Here is a 9924-nt window from a genome sequence, read left to right as displayed (position 1 = left end):
CGGCCCAGCCTTATTATATTGGCCCAAATGGCCTGGAAGTTCCGCTAAGGCGGTCCATTCCTTAGGAGTTCAGTGTTCGGTTGACAAGTAAATCCGACAGGTTCTCCTCTACATGTAGAAAATGGTGGGGTTGTACTACTACGACTGATCATCGTAAGTGGTCTTCCTGGCGCGGCAAACTCCCGTAATGAGTTCATCATCCAATTGGATAATTTCTGCAACACTACCCAGAGCACTTCGATAGAAAGGCTACGGTTGGGCGATTGTTGAGTGTTGGCAGGGTCAAGTTTTCAAAATGATGTTTACATCAAATGAAGTATCTCGTAACTTCATTTTATTTTGATAATATTTTAAAGATTTAATCTATTCAAATCTTGCCTTATAGTCTCATCTATGTGATGAACTTTTGAAGCTAATTATAACTTGAACGGTGGTAGTTCAAGTAGTATTTGGGAAAGATATAAGTATATTGGGGTATCTTGTAACTTCATCTTTTAAACTTATATCTAATTAATAATTGTCTTATGAATGACAAAGATTTTCAGAAAAACGTTGAGACAAGGTTAGATATATGAGATCACCTTGCAACGATATTTTTTTTATACAGTTATACACTGGGACTTTGTGTATATTGTGCATGGAAGAGGACTTCCAATATTTTGAAAAGTATATATGTATATATATATATACTAAATATTTTGCGACTTCATCGCATTAAGATATCAACTTGGTTCATTTCTTTTGACCAAGACTTTCATGAGTACTATGAGAAGGCTCATATATTGTTAATCATTATACATATTATTTTGGTGGGCTTGCTGCTCACCCTTGCTTTCTTCTTTCATCACACAACATCAGATAGACAAGATAACCAGGACAAAGCTTCCAATTCGCAAGCGATTAGGAAACGTTCCGCAGTTTCCTATAGGCGTTGATGTCGCTGTAGCTGAGGTAGGAACTACCAATAGGCTAGGCTTTTAACTTTTGATGTACCAGACTTATGTATCTTTATCAATTGTAATAATGGCAAAGAAAATGTAAATTTATTCAGAAAACCTTTTAAGGTGTATTGACAGATAATTATGGAATAAAGTGACTTGTGATTATTTTTGGGAATTCATCTCTGAGACTATAACTTGTGGTGTGTGTGTGTATATTGTGGGGTCACAGTACAGAGTAGTTGATTGTTTAATAAGATTGGGTGTTATTAAGGGAAATGGAACTCGTGACAACCCGGATCCCCGACCCCGGATTTGGGGGTGTTACAGAAATGGTATCAGAGCTAAGCGTTATAAACCTCAGAGATGATGTGACGTTAAGATAATAACTAAGATAATAAGAACTCTTGCCAAGTTCATAGTCGGGCTACCTAACGTAGTACTGACAGTTAAAACCTTTATGGGAACCCTGATAAATATCGTGATAGAAGCGTAGTTCGTTATCGTATATGGTAGCGGGACTCCGAACCCTGAGGTTGAGGAGTAACAGCGCGATGATGTTTTATTACAAATTGGAGATCGGATTGTGGATCCGATAGAGCGTCCTAACGCAGGACCGGATGATGTTGATATTGAGGATGTAGCGGTTGAGGATGTTGTCCTAGAAGGGATTGTTGCTGAGGAGGATCCCGTGAAGGATCCTGACAAGAATGAATAAAGGACCACTGAGGAATCGGTGACCATGGTTAGGGAAACTACCAGAGGTAGGATTGGCCGGTCACTACCGGAGGTTCGTTCAAGTTTGTAAAGATAGTAGCCCCTTTAACGCGGCTTACTCGTAAGACTGAGAAGTTCAAATGGACAGAGAAATGCGAGAACAACTTTTAAGAACCGAAGCAAAGGTTGGTGACGTTCCCTATGTTGGCGTTGCCGGATGGAAAATAAGATTTTGTGATTTGTAAGTGACGCTTCGCATAAGGAATTAGGGTGCTTCTTATATAGCACAGCAAGATAATCGCGTCTGCGTCAAGACAATTAAGGGAATTTAAAATTCGATATCCCCACCCATGAGCTTGGGCTCGTGGCAATAGTTTTGCCCTAAAGATTTGAGGCACTACTTGTATGGAGAGAAGTGTGAGATTCACAAACCATAGGAGCTCTAGTACATTCTTACGTAGAAAGAGCTCAACATACGCCAGAGGAGGCGGTTAGAGCTAATCAAGAATTATGATTGGGAGATTCTTTATCATTCGGGGAAAGCCAATATGGTGGCTGATGCCCTTAGTAAAAAGGAGAGACTCAAGATGATAATGTCTTTTGGAGAGTTTATAAGAGAGTTTGAGGAATGATAAGGGAGTTGGGTATGAGGAAACCCTAAAGACTCGTAGAAATAGAAATAGAAAAGTAGGTAATCGTCCGGATGAGAGTGATTCACCATGAGTTAAATTGATGGTTGAAGGTATAAGAGATACATATATTTTATCCCCTGTAAGTTGGGAGGATTTGAGGAAACCTTGAGATAGTTCGAAGGATAAATATTGAGACACGGATAGACTGAGGAGACAAGAAAGTAAGAAATTAGGAAAAATTGGGTGAAGGAAGTGACCTTCAAGAAGGTAAAGTGTAAGACCGGTGGCATGATACCCAGAAAGGGAGACGCCAGATATGAAAGATATCCCAACATTGAGATGACTGTTGAGATAAATAACAAAAGTAAATAAGGAATTATTAAGAAGAAGTTCACGTTGAACATGACCAATATCTTCCAGAACATCCATGTTATCATTACCAAATCAAGAAAGAAAAGTGGATGACCATTGTTATCTTTTGGAGGCCATATGGATTGACCTCAATTTGAATAAGGATGCTATTATGAAGTTAGGTATAGACTATCGAGGTGGGAATGATTGAATAAGACACCCTTATCAGGGATATATGACTTGATTTATCCATGGAAGGATGCAGGTACCTTTTAAAGGTGGAATTAAGGATAGAACATCGGTAACTTAAAATGAATCCTAGGGGAATGCATAAAGGTTGGAATTTCACCCTTAATAGGGACAGTATGAGTTTTGACAGTATGATTTGGAAAGGGTTAATGTAGCAACAACCTTTAAGAATCAGTGGAGAAATTTTTCAGAAGTATAGACAATGGTTCTAGTAATAGTAAATGGTATTTTAATATGCCCTGTATCTAGGGAATATAGGAGGAACGATTGAAGGATAACCTTAGAGGTTTTACAAGGAGAAAGGTAATATTCAAAATTCTCAAGAATAGAAATGTTGATAAAGGAAATATGACGTAATTATAATGATGCCAAGTGGGGCACGTGTTAAACCACGAGAAGGTATGGATCGAACCAGTAATGGTCGAAGTTGTTCAGGGCAATTAGGACTTGAGATAAAAAGATGTTCTAATTATGATTGAGAGTCAGTCGTGACAGTGATTAACCTCTAAAGACTGAGGCAATAACTTATGGAAAAATGGTGATTTTTTTTTTTACTCATTAGATTTTAAGGAAAACATCTTCACATAAGCTGTGATTGAAATGAGGTAGAAAATTTATTTGGAGGTGGTTAAAATGACATTGACTGTAAGGAAATTTTACTATCAGGAAAGGCCAAAGAGGTGGCCGACACTTTAAAGGTAAGAGGATAATTATAGGCGCTTGTGCCAAAGGAATACAGTGATGATGGTTAAAGCTATGAAGGTTGTATTATGGTTTGGAAGATTGACATTCCTTCTGATGACTGTGCAATACCCAACCGTAATAGTAGTTGGTAAAGGTTTAATTCGTGTAATCGCCATGAGCGGGCTATCTATCTCAGGAGATACTATCTTGAGATAAGCCAGGACCATGTTTTAAAAAGGACTAGACGAACCCTTGAGTTAAGTCTTCTATTTAAGGCATACGAGTAAGAATGGTATTAACCTGCTATCGTTGCTTTGACTGAAACTCTTCTGCAATTTTATCTACTTCATGTCATGAAAGTACGTCAAGTTCAGGAGTGTTCTTCATGAATCATGAACGGTGATCATGTTACCTCCTTAGAAGAATTAGATACGAGATGTATGGACTCCGTATGGTTAGCTATTAAGACTTCATGGAAAATGAATGACGACAGTAGGTCAGTGGTGGACCATAGTAATGCAGCAACGATTCTTTGAATAATGAGCCGATTACAACCGTGAGAGTTGTAGTGTAATGGATGTTGAGATTGGGTACCCCTAATCGGGTTGTGGTGATGTATAAGTTATCGTTGAATAGACTGGTTAAGTAGATTATCTACCTATTGAATATTTATTCCTTCTTATCAATAGAGAGTCGTATTACTATACGAGGAAGGTTGCGATGCAAGCATAGAATTCTAGTAATGATGATGTCTAGAATGAGATCCCAGATTCGATTTTCAATGTCGAGGGAGTTTCAAAGGTGATTGTGTATAAGCTCGAGGAAGAGCATGGGTCCATAGAATGATGGACGGAATAGCAAAAATATTTAGGCATGTGAAATACGATGCTATAATACTTGATGTTGATATAAATACATATATGTTTTGTTCTCCTATGACAAACCTCTATAGTTCAGAGGTAGATTCCAAGCCAGATATTTTATGGAAATATTTTTTTTACATATATACAATTCTCTTCAGTTCGTTCTTTTCTCTTCTTTTCATTTCAAGTAAGCTGAGAAGAACAACCCTTCCAGAAGGGGAGGTATTGCCGAATGACTATCTATCTTTGTGATAGAAGCCTAGTAGGATACCATCTATTGTTTAATTGCTTGTCAAGTACTAAAGGCTGGCCACCTTCTGTACTAACTATGCAATGTAACAAGTGTTCATGATCATAGTGATCTCTCAATGAATTCTTTTACTTCTATATGATGGATCAAGCTTTCAAAAATAGAAACAGCTGAAAAATGAGTAGTAAAGTTATGGTGGTATTCGGAATGGAAACACATTCGTGATACTAAGGTTGACGTGGTTACTAAAAGGTTATAGAACGCTAACAAGCAAAGGTATAACCAGTATAATATTAGGAACGGAAGGTAGTAGCGATTACGAACTGGAAAAGAATGGGTATTGAGAAGCAAAAGCTCTAATGCTAAAAGCTATAATGAGAGTTTGTGCAATAGACTTGAAAGAAATTGGAATGATCACTTAACACGGATTGAGTTTTCTTACGACAATAGATCGTATGTCAGGTATCGAGATGTCGTCTTATGAGATCCTTGAGGGAAGACAACGTCGATCTCCCTTATGTTAGGATGAAGTTGTAGAGCGCAAGATGCTCGGACCAGCAGTGGTCCAAAGGACCAAGGATTTAATAGATTTAATCAGAGGACGGCTGGTAGTAGCCCAAGATGGACATAAGAAGTATGTTGATTTGACACGAAAGGACAAAGAATAGGAAGTAGGGGACCTAGTGTTGTTAAAGGTATCCCCTTGGAAACCCTTGGAAAGGATTGATGAGATTCGGAAAGAAAGGAAAGCTAAGTCCACAATTTTTCGGACCCTTGGATATATTAAGAAGTATTGGGAAGTTAGCATATGAGCTAGCCTTACCCCAGAACAAGTAGCAAGTCATAACGTGTTCCACGTATCAATGTTAAGAAAGTGTAATTCGGATGCCAGATAAATAAGGGCATATGAGCGCATAGACATGCAACCCGACGTAACCTATATGGAGCAACCAGGAAGGGTTATAGATTGAAAAAGGAACAATTGCTTAGGAAAAGGGTTATCAAACTAGTCAGAGTATGATGGTAGAACCACAATGTGGGAAAATTTACTCGAGAGTTAGAAAGTGCAATGCTAAGAGAGTATCCCTATTCATTTTCTATTTGATTCCGGGACGGAATCCTTTTAAGAAGGGGAGACTGTAATAACCCCAATTTTTGGAAATTTTTGAAACCCTTATGAATAGTATTTTTGCTGAATGAGAAAACTTTTCATGCCACACTATGTAGGGGTTCTGTTATGGATATTCTGAGATTTTATTAGTGCTCTATATGGTATATAAGTGTATGTAAAGATCGTCAGAATCCAATTCCGAACACTTTGATTTTTCCCGAAAATCTACCAGATACAGAAAGAATTGAGTATAAGGTAACAGAATAAAAAGGATTTAAATTCAAGGATTATAAGAGAGGATCATGAAAGGAATATAATGTATTGAGAAAGGTTAAAGAAACCTAAGTAATAAGATCCCGGGTATGATCCCTCAAACGATAAACGAAAACCAAAGTTAAGCGAACCGTATAACAGATAAGCGGTCATTAGGCAAGCAATTAGGAGTTAATCAAGGAGGTTAGGGATGATGATGTCATCAAACCAACAAGGTGTGGACAAGTGGAAGCATTATGACATGTGCAAGATGACATAAGCATGACAAAGGGTTTTGTTTTGTTGGTTGATTTTGGGCCATGTAAAATTTACCATGGTAAAAAGCTAAAACATTTTCCAAGGCCAAAAAGGAGAAGCAACCAAGCAAATATCATAAAACACAAAAATTAGAAGTTGACTTTCCCATTTCAAGAAGAAAGCTCTCGGCCAAAACAAACCTAGCAACTTTAAACTGCCATATCTCCTTCAATACTCACTCAAATGTTGTGTTCTATAGCTTGTTGGAAAGGTATTGAGATGGCCTACAACTCTTGTTCACAAGTCTCGTCCAAATTATCATGATCAAGCTTGTAGGAGGCTCCATAAGGCTTCCTAGTAACTTTCCACCCTCCAAGAAAGGTTACCAGACTCGTCCCGAGCCATTCGTAACCCCCAGTCGCTCAGGCAAGTTTTCTACCCGTTATACTGTTGTTGTGATGTATATATGTATATGCATTATCTTGTGATAGATGCATGTTGGTTAATTAGCAAATTTTGCGATATATTGAAGCATGCTGATATGGTATATATATGCATGCCTGTTTCGTATTCTTGCCATATATATCTGTTGGTTCAGTTGATAATACTTATGCTAGAGAATAGCGGTAATTTGCATATACCCTTAGTATAGGGACCCAAAGGTGAAAACATTTTCTAAAACCGGGAGTCGAGGATCCCGAGTAGATTATATATATATATTTATATATATATGTATGGTTATAGTTTATAAAACTATTAATCGAATAAGGTTTATTCGATAACTTTATATTATTTATTGAATATTACTTGAATATTCATTCGAGGACTTATGACTCCTTTATATTATTTATTGAATATTACTTGAATATTCATTCGAGGACTTATGACTCCTTTATATTATTTATTGAATATTATTTGAATATTTATTCGAGGACTTATGACTCCTTTATATTATTTATTGAATATTATTTGAATATTCATTCGAGAGCTTATGACTCAGTTCATATTATTTGATGAATATTATTTAAATATTCATTTGAGGATGTATGACTCCGTTATTTTATTTAATTAATATTATTTATAATATTCATTCGAGGTATTATGACTCCGCTTATTATTTAATAATATTCTTTATTTTATTAAAGAATAATGTGTCGATAATCAAACTCACTTTTGATTATTCAAATAAAGATATTACTTTCGTATAAGTATATCTTTGGTTATTTAAGAGTCATTTCAAGTATAAGTTTTACAACTTCTACTTCAAGTTATTTATATAGAGATTATCCTTATGGGAATATTATTTAATAATATTCAGATATTTTCTAATATATCGGGACTGATTTACTTTATTAAATCAGCATTACTCCAAACACTCTTTAAAGTATTTTCGAGTCTTCAAAATGATTTTTAAAGGTTAGAGCGGATCCCAAAACTCGTTTTCAAATTTAAGATCTTCCTTTTTGAAGGGGACTTGAATACTCGCTCAAAAATCTGAGGGATTCGGCTCTGTGGTGTGTTTTATATTCGCAACAAGGTTGCTGTTTTGATAAATGAATTGATTACTTACCCAACACTCGGGAAGTAAAATTCTTGGAACAAGTTAATCCATTAACAGGCATCGCCTGGGAAATATCGGTGAGTTCTCCTTTCCAAATAGATACGACTTCTTGGTGGAGCCGTATCAACAAGTTTCTACTTGGGGAAAGTGGGGACAAGCTTTACGTTTCAGAGTCATGGATTTCATCTGAACTAGGAGTGGTGTAAGTGGCCGAGTAGCGCCGGCCCAGCCTTATTATATTGGCCCAAATGGCCTGGAAGTTCCGCTAAGGCGGTCCATTCCTTAGGAGTTCAGTGTTCGGTTGACAAGTAAATCCGACAGGTTCTCCTCTACATGTAGAAAATGGTGGGGTTGTACTACTACGACTGATCATCGTAAGTGGTCTTCCTGGCGCGGCAAACTCCCGTAATGAGTTCATCATCCAATTGGATAATTTCTGCAACACTACCCAGAGCACTTCGATAGAAAGGCTACGGTTGGGCGATTGTTGAGTGTTGGCAGGGTCAAGTTTTCAAAATGATGTTTACATCAAATGAAGTATCTCGTAACTTCATTTTATTTTGATAATATTTTAAAGATTTAATCTATTCAAATCTTGCCTTATAGTCTCATCTATGTGATGAACTTTTGAAGCTAATTATAACTTGAACGGTGGTAGTTCAAGTAGTATTTGGGAAAGATATAAGTATATTGGGGTATCTTGTAACTTCATCTTTTAAACTTATATCTAATTAATAATTGTCTTATGAATGACAAAGATTTTCAGAAAAACGTTGAGACAAGGTTAGATATATGAGATCACCTTGCAACGATATTTTTTTTTATACAGTTATACACTGGGACTTTGTGTATATTGTGCATGGAAGAGGACTTCCAATATTTTGAAAAGTATATATGTATATATATATATACTAAATATTTTGCGACTTCATCGCATTAAGATATCAACTTGGTTCATTTCTTTTGACCAAGACTTTCATGAGTACTATGAGAAGGCTCATATATTGTTAATCATTATACATATTATTTTGGTGGGCTTGCTGCTCACCCTTGCTTTCTTCTTTCATCACACAACATCAGATAGACAAGATAACCAGGACAAAGCTTCCAATTCGCAAGCGATTAGGAAACGTTCCGCAGTTTCCTATAGGCGTTGATGTCGCTGTAGCTGAGGTAGGAACTACCGATAGGCTAGGCTTTTATCTTTTGATGTACCAGACTTATGTATCTTTATCAATTGTAATAATGGCAAAGAAAATGTAAATTTATTCAGAAAACCTTTTAAGGTGTATTGACAGATAATTATGGAATAAAGTGACTTGTGATTATTTTTGGGAATTCATCTCTGAGACTATAACTTGTGGTGTGTGTGTGTATATTGTGGGGTCACAGTACAGAGTAGTTGATTGTTTAATAAGATTGGGTGTTATTAAGGGAAATGGAACTCGTGACAACCCGGATCCCCGACCCCGGATTTGGGGGTGTTACAATATGCGTTGGAATCCTCTCGAAGAGGAAAATACGTTCCAATAAATACACACCACTAACACATAATTTGTCTTACTCATACAAAGTCTCAAAATGATTCACAACTTAGTCTAAAATACTAAGTTTGTCCAACAATCCCCCTTAAATGAGATTGATGGTCTACTAGCACGCACCACATAGACAGACAGACGCAGAGCTTGACTTGCTGATAGTTCTAGAGGTCACATATAACATACGATAGGTAGAGAATGCTCCTTGAGCCTTCGCTCGAATAAGTATATCGACTTTACTGGTAGACAGTATGACCCGATGTCCTTGAATTGTTCGACCGTTGGTGTAAACGATAATATACTTATCACTATATCTTTCCTGACTCATTCAGTTCTCATGATTATGTCCATTGTGGCCCTGAAACATCGTCCTGGTTCTGCAAGAATTTCTAAATAATTGTGCCTTGCAATTCTCCTTTGAAATGGCCTCACTTCTTTCCCACATAGGTGATCTTTATCTTATAGAGTAACTCGTGTTTACTCAACCGAATTCTATGTATTTAAACTTGAAATCCATGCA

This window comes from Apium graveolens, chromosome 8, assembly GCF_009905375.1.
Source record: "Apium graveolens cultivar Ventura chromosome 8, ASM990537v1, whole genome shotgun sequence".
NCBI classification, from domain to species: Eukaryota; Viridiplantae; Streptophyta; class Magnoliopsida; order Apiales; family Apiaceae; genus Apium; species Apium graveolens.
This window is presented reverse-complemented; position numbering follows the sequence as displayed.